Consider the following 12,166-nt stretch of genomic DNA (forward strand, 5'->3'; position numbering starts at 1 on the left):
ACACTGGGCGAAAGAGCGAGACTCTGTCTCAAAACAAACAAGCAACACCAAAACTACATTCTTAATCAAGTTGAAATGCACAGTGATGATGCTTTATTTATCATGCTTGCATTTTTCTAGCAATTTTTATTTTTCTATCATTCCCAACATTTTTAATTTTCCATGTGCCTGGGATAGAATGTGGAATTAAAATAAAAATTAAACCAAATCTCTATCTAAGAGCTTTCTTGAAGTATGACAAAGGTTTAGGGACAATGCATTTGTAATTTGCTGATGGCAGGAAAACTAATTCACTACTGGGGAATTCTGACATCTAAAATCTACATATTGACATGCTGGAGGGGAATGAGAGAGAACGTCTATGATTTTAATTTACTTAACCTATTTAGAAAAAAAGTCACTTGAGTCATCCTGGCTCACTTTCCTTAGCATTAGTCAGACTGCATTTCCTTAAGCCTGCGAGTGTGTTTCTATGTAAATAAACTATGTAGTTCACTTGGGGATAAAAGTCACAGTATTTAGAGATTATAAAGACCTATTAGATCATCCGGTCTGGCCCACAAGAGATAGTCCCTAGATAGGGAACATAACCGTTGATCTTTGCCAAGAAGCCGAGAAGAAACAGTTGGTAAAAATATTTTCCATACTTTTTTTTTTTTCATTTTAACTTATCTAACAGTGCTTCAGTCACTTCCCAAGTAGACTAGTAAAATGATCATGAAACAGCTCAACTTATCGAGAAGATGCAAAGTTTAACTTATCTGAATTGACAATGTTCCACACTCCTCCATTTGTTAAAGAAATGCTCTTGTTTGCAAAATGTGAACAGTGAAGAATCTGCTCTTTGAACTAGTCAGGCAGTTTCCTTTCAGTCAAGAAAGTCAAAAGGCAAGTTGTCTCTCACTGGTTTTCATAACCTACTTTCACTAGTTTCATAGAAATTAGAGATTAAAAGAGGAATTTGTACAGAATAGAAAATGAATATGATACATTTACAACTTACCGCTTTACAAACCAAAGTATTTTCCATTTTCATTTTCTGTATTACATAAAATATGAAATATTATTGAAACTTGAAGTATACAGAAGTTTGGCATTAGGGTAAAAGTCAAAGTGACTCAGCAATATGAACCTTAAGAAATAAGAATTTCCTTAAGAATTTCCAGAGTCAGTATGATAGTTGTATCATGAGAGATTATATTCCATTAGAAATGCTGTAGAAAAAAAATAATGTGACCCTTGACTTCTTAAAGTCTATATCCTAAAGGCTGGGTGCAGTGGCTCAAGCCTGTAATCCCAGCACTGTGGGAGGCCAAGGCAAGCAGATCACCTGGGGTCAGGAGTTCGAGACCAGCTGGGCCAACATGGCAAAAACCCATCTCTACTAAAAATACAAATATTAGCTGGGCGTGGTGGCAGGTGCCTGTAATCCCAGCTACTTGGGAGGCTGAGGCGGGAGAATTGCTTGAACCCGGGAGGTGGAGGTTGCAATGAGCCGAGATCGTGCCACTGCACTCCAGCCTGAGCTACAAGAGCCACACTCCCTCTCTAAATAAATAAATAGTAAAGATACCTATTCTGGTCACTATTCATTATTCCCTAGTTCTTAAATCTTGTTTTGATCACTCTACGTGTTCTCCCTACTGAGATTATATTCAGAAAATTGTGAATATTCCCGAAGAGGTGAAAGTCACACACACACACACACACAGAAATAGGAAAAACTAACAAATAGTAGGGGATGAGCTGGTAACGTAAAATTAAAAGTTAGAAAAATTGGATCTAAACATTTAAAGTAGAATTATTTCTTATCAGCTAAACACAAATCAACCTAACCCAGGAAGGAAATTTCCTATTTTTATTTAGTTAGAATTTCCAGAGTCAGTATGATAGTTGTATCATGAGAGATTATATTCCATTAGAAATGCTGTTAAAAAAATCATGTGGCCCTTGACTTCTTCAAGTCTACATTCTAAGTCAAGAGCTTATCTTTTATTTAAGCCCATAACAAATTTGGGGATTTCAGAACTCAGTGAGACTCTCCATGTGCACCGAGCATGCACTGTGAGCTAAGCCCTTTGCCAGGTTTTGCAAGAAATCATAAAGGCAGTATTAGATATGGTCTCTGCCCTTCCAGAGCTTACAGTATGACAGGAAAGATAAATATCTACTCCTCCAACCCTCATCTCCCACACATGATGGAAAGTGAGTGACTAACTTCTGTTATCTCGTTTACATTGACCTCAGATGGTGAATCAGAGTCTAGACAAGAAAATCACACATGTAGGTGGGGAAACTGAGGAAAGTTTCATGAAAGGATAATTTGTAAAGATTGGACAGAGTTAAGAGGGACCAAGAAGAGATGGCGAAGTGTTCCAGGACTAGCAATAGCAGGAAGTCCTTACACCCCAAGGCCTGAAAGAGCAAGAAGGGCAAGTAGTTATCAGAGGCCAGAGAGAGAGCTGAGACTGCAAGAGATGGCCCCCTTCAGGAAGGAATAAAGTCAGGTCCTCTCTGTAGCCTACAGGAAGCAAGTCAGGGGCATTTAGTACCCTAACCTCTCTCTTCACTTTCCCTCTGATCTCTCCTTGTTGACTCCCTTTGGCCAAACACACTCAGAAGCTGGTGGGCAAAAGAGACTGTTGAGGCAATGCATGAAGGTGAGCCTCTGAGAGCGTAGAGCCAGAGAGAAAAAGGTAGAGAAAAGATCTGGCAAGGCAGGGAATGGCCAACAGAGCTGGATGAATTTAGAGCCACCCAAGCTTACAGGATAAGTATATGCTATATCCAGAAGTAAACATTTGGATAGACCAGTGAAGAGTAATGCTTTATTTGCAACAGAACATTCTGGCACTTTCCCATTAGATAAGATCAGTCAATGTTAACGTAAGCTTCCAACTTAAGCCACAGAACATATATGGTGAACTCTCGTTTAACCAGTATTCTGCCAAGTGAGGTCTGTAATTTGCACTGTTATGTGTCAACTAATCATACAAGATAAATTTGGTTTTAGACCAGTGACCTTCAAGCATGCAGGAATCAGAATAATGTATAAATCTTAGGAGACGTTAAATTGTATTTTAAACAGTTTTTTGGTTTTTTTTGTTGTTGTTTTTTTTTTTTTTTTTGAGTTTTGCTCTTATCACCCAGGCTGGAGTGCAATGGCATGATCTCGGCTCACTGCAACCTCGGCCTCCCAGGTTCAAGTGATTCTCCTGCCTCAGCTTCCCAAGTTTGAGTAGCTGGGATTATAGGCGCCCGCCACCATGCCTGGCTAATTTTCATATTTTTAGTAGAGACGGGGTTTCACCACGTTGGCCAGGCAGGTGATCCACCCACCTTGGCCTCCCAAAGTGCTAGGGTTACAGGCGTGAGCCACCATGCCTGGCCAACAGTTTTAGTTTTAAGCAGAATATATTCTTTATTTTAAAAACTGGTCATTTGTATATCTCATACATGGCAATTCTATTAAAAACTATATTGATTAACCAGAAACTCTGCTTCTTGGTCATGGCAAATAATAAAAAGCTTACTTTCCATAAATTCATTTTGCGCCTTTCTCTTCAGTCTTTGAGGGATATATTATCCTTTAATTATGCTTCATTCAATATGTGTTTTGCATATTGGTTCCAGTATATCAATAGCACTTCGTTACTCAATAATAAAAAGTTACAAATAGATTAAAAGACTCTTTTAAGCCCCTTGAGTATTTAGAACACACACCACGAATGTTCCATTTATGTTTCAAAGTTGCTTATTGGCAGCTGAGCAGGAGCAGTATGTTGCTCTAACACTGCAGGCTCACCATGGAGCATCATGCGTCCCAATTCGGAATTCAAGTTATGATTTGAATCCTATACATTTTATTCAAATATAAAAATGGCAACCACAGAACACTTGAGGCCTTATTCATCAAACAATGAGTCATTCTGGAATTGCTGTCTTTCTTTCCTGGACTTGATGAACTTTGATACATGAAATTTGGCTGCCCTTGGTACAATTCAATCAACAATTAGAGCACTAGAATTGCAGTGATCAGCCTGCTTTGGAAACATGTCTAAAAGTTTTTGAGTCAATGTAAAAGCTGAATGTGTGGCCCGCTCCTCTTTCTCTGTTCCCCTCATCAAAGCCCTCACAGTCATCTGACAGCAGGACTTAGCAGTAATAAATAATGTATATCCCTCAAATGTTTCAAAGACTATATTTAACATAAAAAAGTGATAATTATTTGTTGGATCTGAAATGTGCAGATAACCCTGAAAGTGGATTTCTGACCCAGAATTTTTTTTTTTTAACCACAGAGAGAAAAGTCTTTAGCACTTGAAGAAATGGGACATCTTAATTTTAGCTTCCGATCAGTTTATAAACTATAAAACAAATTTCTTTTTAAAGTCTTATAAGAACAAGAAGTGATCTTGACTAAGATTCCCGAGAAAGCCTCGCAAGTGAACGGATAGTAAGATCACAAAAATGTGTTTGCCTGTGATCTTTAGATGACCACACAGAGCACACAGTCTACTTTCAGGTAATTTTCAAGTAAAAATCTCAGTGTAATCATAATGTATTGATTTGTTTTGCCTTGACTCCTTTTCACAAATATATTGATCCACATTCCTTCTACCTGAGGCACTCAGAAGAGAAAGGCAAGATGCACAAAGTAGGATAAGTAAGAAAGAGGTGGCTATGTTATCAAACATTTATTTGGGTCACATTTTAAGAAATACCTCATAAAGTCTCTACTGTGCTTATTCAAAGAGTCCTCTTTCCCTGAATTTGTATCTTGAGAGGTGAAAACTCATTTTCCCCTGCCAGAACTGGAACTATTTATTAAAGCAACAGAAAGAAAATGAAGAAGACAGAGTCCATCTTCTAGACAAGGCTCAAGCGATATTAAACATGATGTTACGTGAACGTCTCCCCTCCTCCACCCTCCTTAATGCACCATATAGAGAGGCTCTCATGCTGTAAAGATGTCATATATACTTTCTCTTCACTCAAAGCTTCCTGAATAAAGAGAGATCTATTTGTCTCCATGGTGTTTTCACCATTAACAGTATCAGAGCTGCAGGAACACAATGGGAGATGTGTTTTCCGTTAACCTCTTGACTCAGAGATGTCCTGATGCTAAACGTTATTGCATTTTGCATTAGCACAGAACAGTGGGAGTTCTGTGACTGATGTAAAAGGGTTGAGAAGGGCCACAGAAGCTCTCATGTGCTCCATACTGCAGTTGGCGGTGGAGCACGAAGCACATAATTTTTGTTCCGAAAGAGCACAAATGGGAACCAGGGAAGGAGGTGGTGAATCTGACACATTCCCTCCTGTTCACCACTGAGATAATCTACACTGTAAAATGATATTCAGTGTCTGATCATAGACATTAGCTTGGCAGAAACTAATTTACTTTTCTTTATTACCTTAGTCATCAGCAAACCATGGAACCAACAAGGGGATTAATATTTACTTTCTTCTCAGGGTACTTTTTCCACTGCCTTAATATGGCCTTCAGTGTTAGTAGTTTGATGTGGTAACCATTACTGAAAATGTTCCTTACTATTCTGCTTATGTCCCTTTGACAGTGCAGAGATAGAACTGGGGAAATACCCTTCCACGCTATAAGACAGGAGGATATGGAGTCTAAGAAGTAAGAGTCGTCCGGGTGCGGTGGCTCACGCCTGTAATCCCAGCACCTCGGGAGACCAAGGCAGGCGGATCACGAGGTCAGGAGATCGAGACCATCCTGGCTAACACAGTGAAACCCCGTCTCCACTAAAAATACAAAAAATTAGCTGGGTGTGGTGGCAGACGCCTGTGGTCCCAGCTACTCGGGATACTGAGGCAGGAGAATGGCGTGAACCCAGGAGGCAGAACTTGCAGTGAGCGGAGATCACACCACTGCATTCCAGCCTGGGTGACAGAGTGAGACTCCAGCTCAAAAAAAAAAAAGAAGTAAGAGTCTACTCATGAAATCAAAGATTACTGAGTGACAGTCCCAGAATTACAAAATATTCATTATGGGCACCACAGAAACTATTCTGTTTCATTTCACAAGTTTACATATTTGGACAGTGGAGGTCATAAAGTTTAAAGGATTTGGTTATGGCAGAATCGGGTCGGGTACCAGCACTCATGTACACATGTCCCCAGGTGAATTCTCTTTACATGCACTATTCAAGCATGCTTCCGTTGAATGAATGACCATTGAACTATGAAAATCTATAGGACCCTGCTCAATGTCACTATATCCCTATTTCTAAAATGTAACATTTTTGTGCTGCATCAAAGGGTTCTGTATTAGTGAAGAGAACTAAAATGTATTAAAAAGATAGACTGTGTGATCCACAATTAAAGGGGGGAACTTGATGTATTTATGTAAAGATGGGAAGCCATCCTCAGATTTCTTACCCTCAGCTTAAGTACTTAGGCTTCTGGAGTAAAGAAGCATTTGATTATATAAAACCTTGCTATCCTAGAGTGTGTTCCATGTGTTCACAGTATCACCTGCCCTGAAGGAATGGTAAGAAAGAATAGCAGTGGTGTAGGCTGTTATTCTATATGTAGTTGGAACTTATATTAAATATTTAGGAAATATATATTGGTTGAATTAATAAAAACTTGGTTTACTCCTTTTTCCTTAGATCTTCATGAAGCTCAGAGAAGAAAATATGCCAGAGTCAACTTACAGAGAAAGCTAGTGTTTGTCCTCACAAGACTGTCTTCAGAAGTAAACACATCTCTGGTATAAGAAGGGGGTTGGTTGCACTGTTACATGCTAGTTTTAGTATCTCTATTAATAAGCCAATTAGGAAAGAATCTTATGCCTGCTAATTAAGGAGCACAGATGATCCATCTTCAATAAAGTTTATAAACTCACTATTCTAAATGACCAGTCCCCTTAATTGGGTCAGCAAAACATTCTTTGCTGGATGAAGAAGGTCAAGATGCCAGCAATGTTTCTGTTTTGAAGCTCGTCAGCGAACTAGAAAAGTAGCTGGATTAACAGATTCTGAAAAATTAAAATAAGATATGTACCACCCATAGAGATATAATTTCTTGATATATAGTTTCTTGATAATATGTAAAAGTGTATCCCGCCACAAGTCTCTCTTCCTCCCCCCCCCCCTTTTTTTTTTTTTTTTTTTTTTTTGAGACAGAGTCTCACTCTGTCACCCAGACTGGAGTGCAGTGGCACGATCTCAGCTCACTGCAACCTCCACCTCCTGGACTCAAGCAATTCTCCTGCCTCAGCCTCCCAAGTAGCTGGGACAACAGGTGTGTGCCACCATGTCTGGCTAACTTCTGTATTTTTTAGTAGAGACGGGATTTCACCATGTTGGACAGGCTGCTCTTGAACTCCTGACCTCAAGTGATCCACCCCCACTCGGCCTCCTCTTTTCCTTCTTAAACCCTGAGATTAATTGCTAGAAGATACTATGGCCATTTGTCTAAATGATGTATTTTGGATTTATGGGGTTAAAAATGATTGTCCATTATATAAAATTCAGTGAAGAGTTTCCCTGAGGAAATAGAACACATACTCACCAAAGATGAAGACAAGGGATACATTATTTTGGACAATACTTTACCCATCCACTACTGCTGAAATTCACACTAAGATGGTATCTAAAGTGGTTTCCAACATTATTTATTTTCCTTGCAGTTCTCAAACTCTGTCACACCATGAGCTATTGGCTAAAAATCACAACAATATGAGCTCCTAGACACTACAGCCATTCTAAAAGCATAGAAGGCATTATTTAAACTCAAGTAGATAAAACTTCATTACTAAAGTCAGTAGAAATTCAATCCTAGTAAGGTTACTTTGCCTTCAGAAGCAAAGTATCCCAAACACTAGCTCGCTCTTGGGAATCATGGATGCATAAACCCACCCAGGTTTATCCCATTGAAAAGGAGAGGATCTTGTTGTTTTGTAGAGAAAGATATCTTGATTTTTTTTAAAAAAAGAAGCTTTATAAATGTATAAACAGTACTAAGTAGGTCCTTATCTGTGTCAAGTGGCTACAGATGTTTAATATACAAACTCATCCAACACAGATACAGGTAACAAGTATGCTTAATGTTAAACTCATAATAAATGTCACAAAATAATGACAGCATCTTCTAAAGCAAGGCATAGTACCTTCTAAAGAATGGAAGAATGAGCTAAGAAATAAAGATGGCACAAGAGCCTTTGAGTCTTGCTCCTAGTCCTGCTACAGAGTTTCAGGGTGGCTTGAAAGTAACATCGAACCTTCAGCTGTGCTTCATTATAAGGGGGGGCTAGTTATTCCTGACCTCTTAGTAACACGGCAATCACTGGTGGTGATTCACCATAAAAATATTTGAGCATAGAATAAAAATCCTGACACAGGGAATTTCATCTCTTCTTTGAGGTAGCTGAGAGAGAGAGGAGAGAGAGAGAGAGAGAGAAACTATACCTACAGACTGCATAACCATTTCCTTTGACATATTTTGTACATTAAACTACCAGAAAATAATAAAATGGACTAAACACCTCATTATGTACCTTCTGACGACCCGTCTGCATTTTCTGCTGAAAAGTATCCAGACATGGGACAACGAACTCCTTCCTAACTGACAGATCTGGATTTGAGTGCTGGTTTTGCTGCTCAGATGCTCTTTGCAGACTGTGGGATTTCCATATAAGACAGGTAAAATATCGTTGTTCATGACATTGGTTATCACTATGAAATGACCAAGTTTATGCTTTGAGATAATCAATCTCTACATTATTACTATTCCAGTCTTTTGTTATTTTTCCATAAAGGTTTTCACACAGGTTAGCTAGAGCATATCTCAATAACAGGGATATAAAATTGCATTCAAAGACCAGTTTAGCCTAAAACCCAAAATACAAATTCCAAAACATAGCTCTTTATCTTGGAAACTTCCTTGAGTGGAGAGTACAAAATTCTTTTAATTTGATGATATCTAAGAAAGTGCAATACAGCTGCAAAAAGCAGCCCCAATTTGTAATATGTCTTCCTGAGTTCATGTCCTTTGCCATGAAACTTTGTAGTAGTGCTCACTCTGGCTTCAAGACTGGCCAGGCGGCTTCCTTTGACCAATGAGATATTAGCAAACACAAAGCAGGCAGAAGCTTGTAAGATCCTTAAGTCATTTGGCTTGTTCTTGTTCTTACTCCTCTGCCTTTACCATAAGAATGTGCTAGAACTAATCTGTTGTCAGATGTGACACATAGCACAGAAATGAGCTGCCCCCATCAATCTAGTGACCCCATCTTAGAGCTGATAGCCAGAAGAAATGAGCCCAGGCAAGACCAGAAAACCTGTGTAAATCACAGATACACAGACTCATGAGCTAAATATACATTTATTGTAGGCCACTGAGGCTTTGTGTTGTTTATTATGCAGCATTTTTGTGACAATGGACAACTGATATACTGAATCCCTCAAAGTCTCACATTTTTCTTAAAATGAAATCTAACCTAAGGAAACAGAATATGAAAATACAGCATGGGTACAAGGATTAAACAAAACTTGAATTCTAAAATACCATAAAATAATTGTACCCAATCTTACCTTTCATAGGGAGAAAAGGCCTGGAGGGATCATGATCGTTCTCACCATGTTGTTTAGTGCAAGACCCAAGGAAAGCTAGGAGGCTGTACAGTTATCTCCCTTGATGTAATTCTAAACTATACAACCTACTACCTCAGCCTGGGAGCATGCAGTCACAATGGCTGGAAAACTACCATTTCTTAAGCAAGGAAATTACAAGTTAGTCTTACAATGATTCTTCATGCTGTCACCTATTTGGGCCATTCATAAGAGACAACACATCTAAGAGTCTGATGATAGAAGAGATAACACAAAAACCTTGGCTTGAGATTACTATGCAAACAGGAAGGGAGCAAATACTTGGGATTGGCCTTCTTGAACTATTTGTGCATGGAGATTATAGTAATGTTACATAATGGTGATTCTGAACAATTTAATGCCTTCTGATATCTGTTGACAAAATAGAATAGTAGAACAATATTTAAACTTGGGCAATTTAAAAAAGGATTAGAAAAATAAATGTTTCTCTGGTAAAACTGAAAAACTGGAGTCACTAAAAGATGGATATACAAGAAGAACTGGCTTAAACCAAAACAGAGTGAAAAGACATAGAAAATATTATTCTGAGCAAAATGCAGATTAAGAAATACCGCAAAAGCTACATTGAACATCCAACCAACAATACTTATCATGTATTTTACATAATTCTCATATTTAGAAAGTGCTCCTTTTTCCAGAGTTGACTGTTTCAGCATTTTTCATAAGTCTGTCCCCAATAGTCTATTCAACAACCTACAAAATGTGCCAATTTCCCTGTTTGCACTTGTAATTTTTTTTTTCCAAGACAGAGTCTTGCTCTGTCACCCAGGCTGGAGTGCAGTGCCGCAGTCTTGGCTCACTGCAACTTCTGCCTCCCTGGTTCAAGTGATTCTCCTGCCTCAGCCTCCTCAGTAGGTGGAATTACAGGAATGTGTCACCACGCCCAGCTAATTTTTGTATTTTTAGTAGAGACAGGTTTCACCATGTTGGCCAGGCTGGTCTCAAACTCCTGACCTTGTGATCCACCTGCCTCATAATTTTAAACTGAATCTTTCCTGTATCTTCAGTTCCAGGCAGGTGCTGGAGCAGGAGATAGGCTTCTACAAGCTTAGCAACTTCTCATGTCTATGTAAACTCAAGTTTGATCAGGTCTATATTTTCCCATAAGGACTGCTCTGTGGTCTACCAGAAGCCACCTCTCCTCATTGCTTAGCTGGACTCTGGTTTTGCCTAGTAAAGGCTGTGCTACAAAGCAAGTAGGTCAGTCTAGGCAAATAGAGATGGAGGCACGTCTGAGCACACTGAGAATCTTCCTGATACTTATGCTGCACTGATTGTGTTCAAAAGACAGATTCAAATGCCATAGCATTGATATTTCTTCATGCTATTCCACTAGCCTGGAGAAAAATGATTTTTTCCCCAATGTTTCCAACTCTATATCCTTATGTAGCTTTGATGGGGTGAAACTGCTTTTTTTTGTGGAGGAGCGGTGGTGCGGGGGCTGCCTCTGTTAGATCCAGGCTACCTAATTTGGGAAAAAGACTGGGAGGTTAGTTTTATCAAAAAAAAAAAAACTCTCATTCATCCTTCAAGCCTCATTTCAAAGAGTTCTTCCTCTGATTATCTCACAATTTCATATATGCATTTATGCTTTAATTCTCACATCATTGCATTATAATTTATCTGTTTGTCTCATTCACTGGACCCCAAGCTATGTGGAAATGGTGCCCCATCATTTACCTTTGCCTATCTGGTATGATCTGCAATGGCTAGTAGCTGGCACATGTCAAAATCAAAAAAACAAGTTTTTCAAATGAAAAAAAAGACTATATGCATAAATGGATACATGGGAGTATAAATCAACTTGCAGTTAAGGGATGATGATTTTTATTTTTATGTCCAATCCTTTGTTCTTCCACTTATATTAGAATTTCACTCATAGTATGATGGATTTGCTATTAAGATTCCAGAGAGGGCAAAAAATCATAGAGTGGCTGAATTCAACCTGGCCGGTTTAACCTTAAATCCCAGATCTCCTATGGAAACTTAAGATGTATTTCCAAGTCTTCTGCTACTAGATGCTCACTTATGTAGAAGATTTAACATTTACCGGGACCAAAAAAGAAAATATAATTCATTTTCTTTCCTCTTAATTTGAATTTTTTCATTCACCTTGCAGTGACTCTGTGCCTGACTCTGTAAACACAATCACGATATATAACCCTTATGAATGGGACACAAGGCAGGGGAAGGGCAGTAAGTGTTGACAAAGGAAGACACAACAAAGAGAGGATAAGATCCATGTGCTAGAGTGCTAGTCAATCAGCCACAACATACAGTTCAGAGGGCTTTTAAATACCCGGAAATGGAAAAATTGATCTTTCTCCATGTACATTCTTATTCTGGGGGTCAAAGATATAAAGATGCTGCTCTCAGAATACTAATGGTTTTCAATACCCTGCTCTTTTGGTTGTGAATTTCCTTGTTTATTTACACTGATTTTAGCCCATTATCATGTATTAGTGCAATTATGGCTCATTACATAATTAGTGTAAATATTTGTAGGCATGTAATAACAACATGCA

At 38.7% G+C, this 12,166-nt stretch overlaps 1 protein-coding gene, 1 long non-coding RNA gene and 1 other non-coding gene across 8 annotated transcripts in view; all 3 read right to left on the reverse strand.

Annotated features, from left to right (window-relative positions):
* Nucleotides 1-12,166, reverse strand: part of LOC106993508 (uncharacterized) — a 336,731-nt gene that overhangs the window by 106,879 nt on the left and 217,686 nt on the right. The window lies entirely within an intron of this gene.
* Nucleotides 1-12,166, reverse strand: part of BLID (BH3-like motif containing, cell death inducer) — a 43,052-nt gene that overhangs the window by 21,466 nt on the left and 9,420 nt on the right.
* On the reverse strand, nucleotides 9,632-9,703 carry MIRLET7A-2 (microRNA let-7a-2). Its single transcript, NR_032353.1, has one exon. It is a non-coding gene; the product is annotated as a microRNA let-7a-2 (primary transcript).

The sequence above is a fragment of the Macaca mulatta genome, chromosome 14 (assembly GCF_049350105.2).
Source record: "Macaca mulatta isolate MMU2019108-1 chromosome 14, T2T-MMU8v2.0, whole genome shotgun sequence".
Taxonomy (NCBI): domain Eukaryota; kingdom Metazoa; phylum Chordata; class Mammalia; order Primates; family Cercopithecidae; genus Macaca; species Macaca mulatta.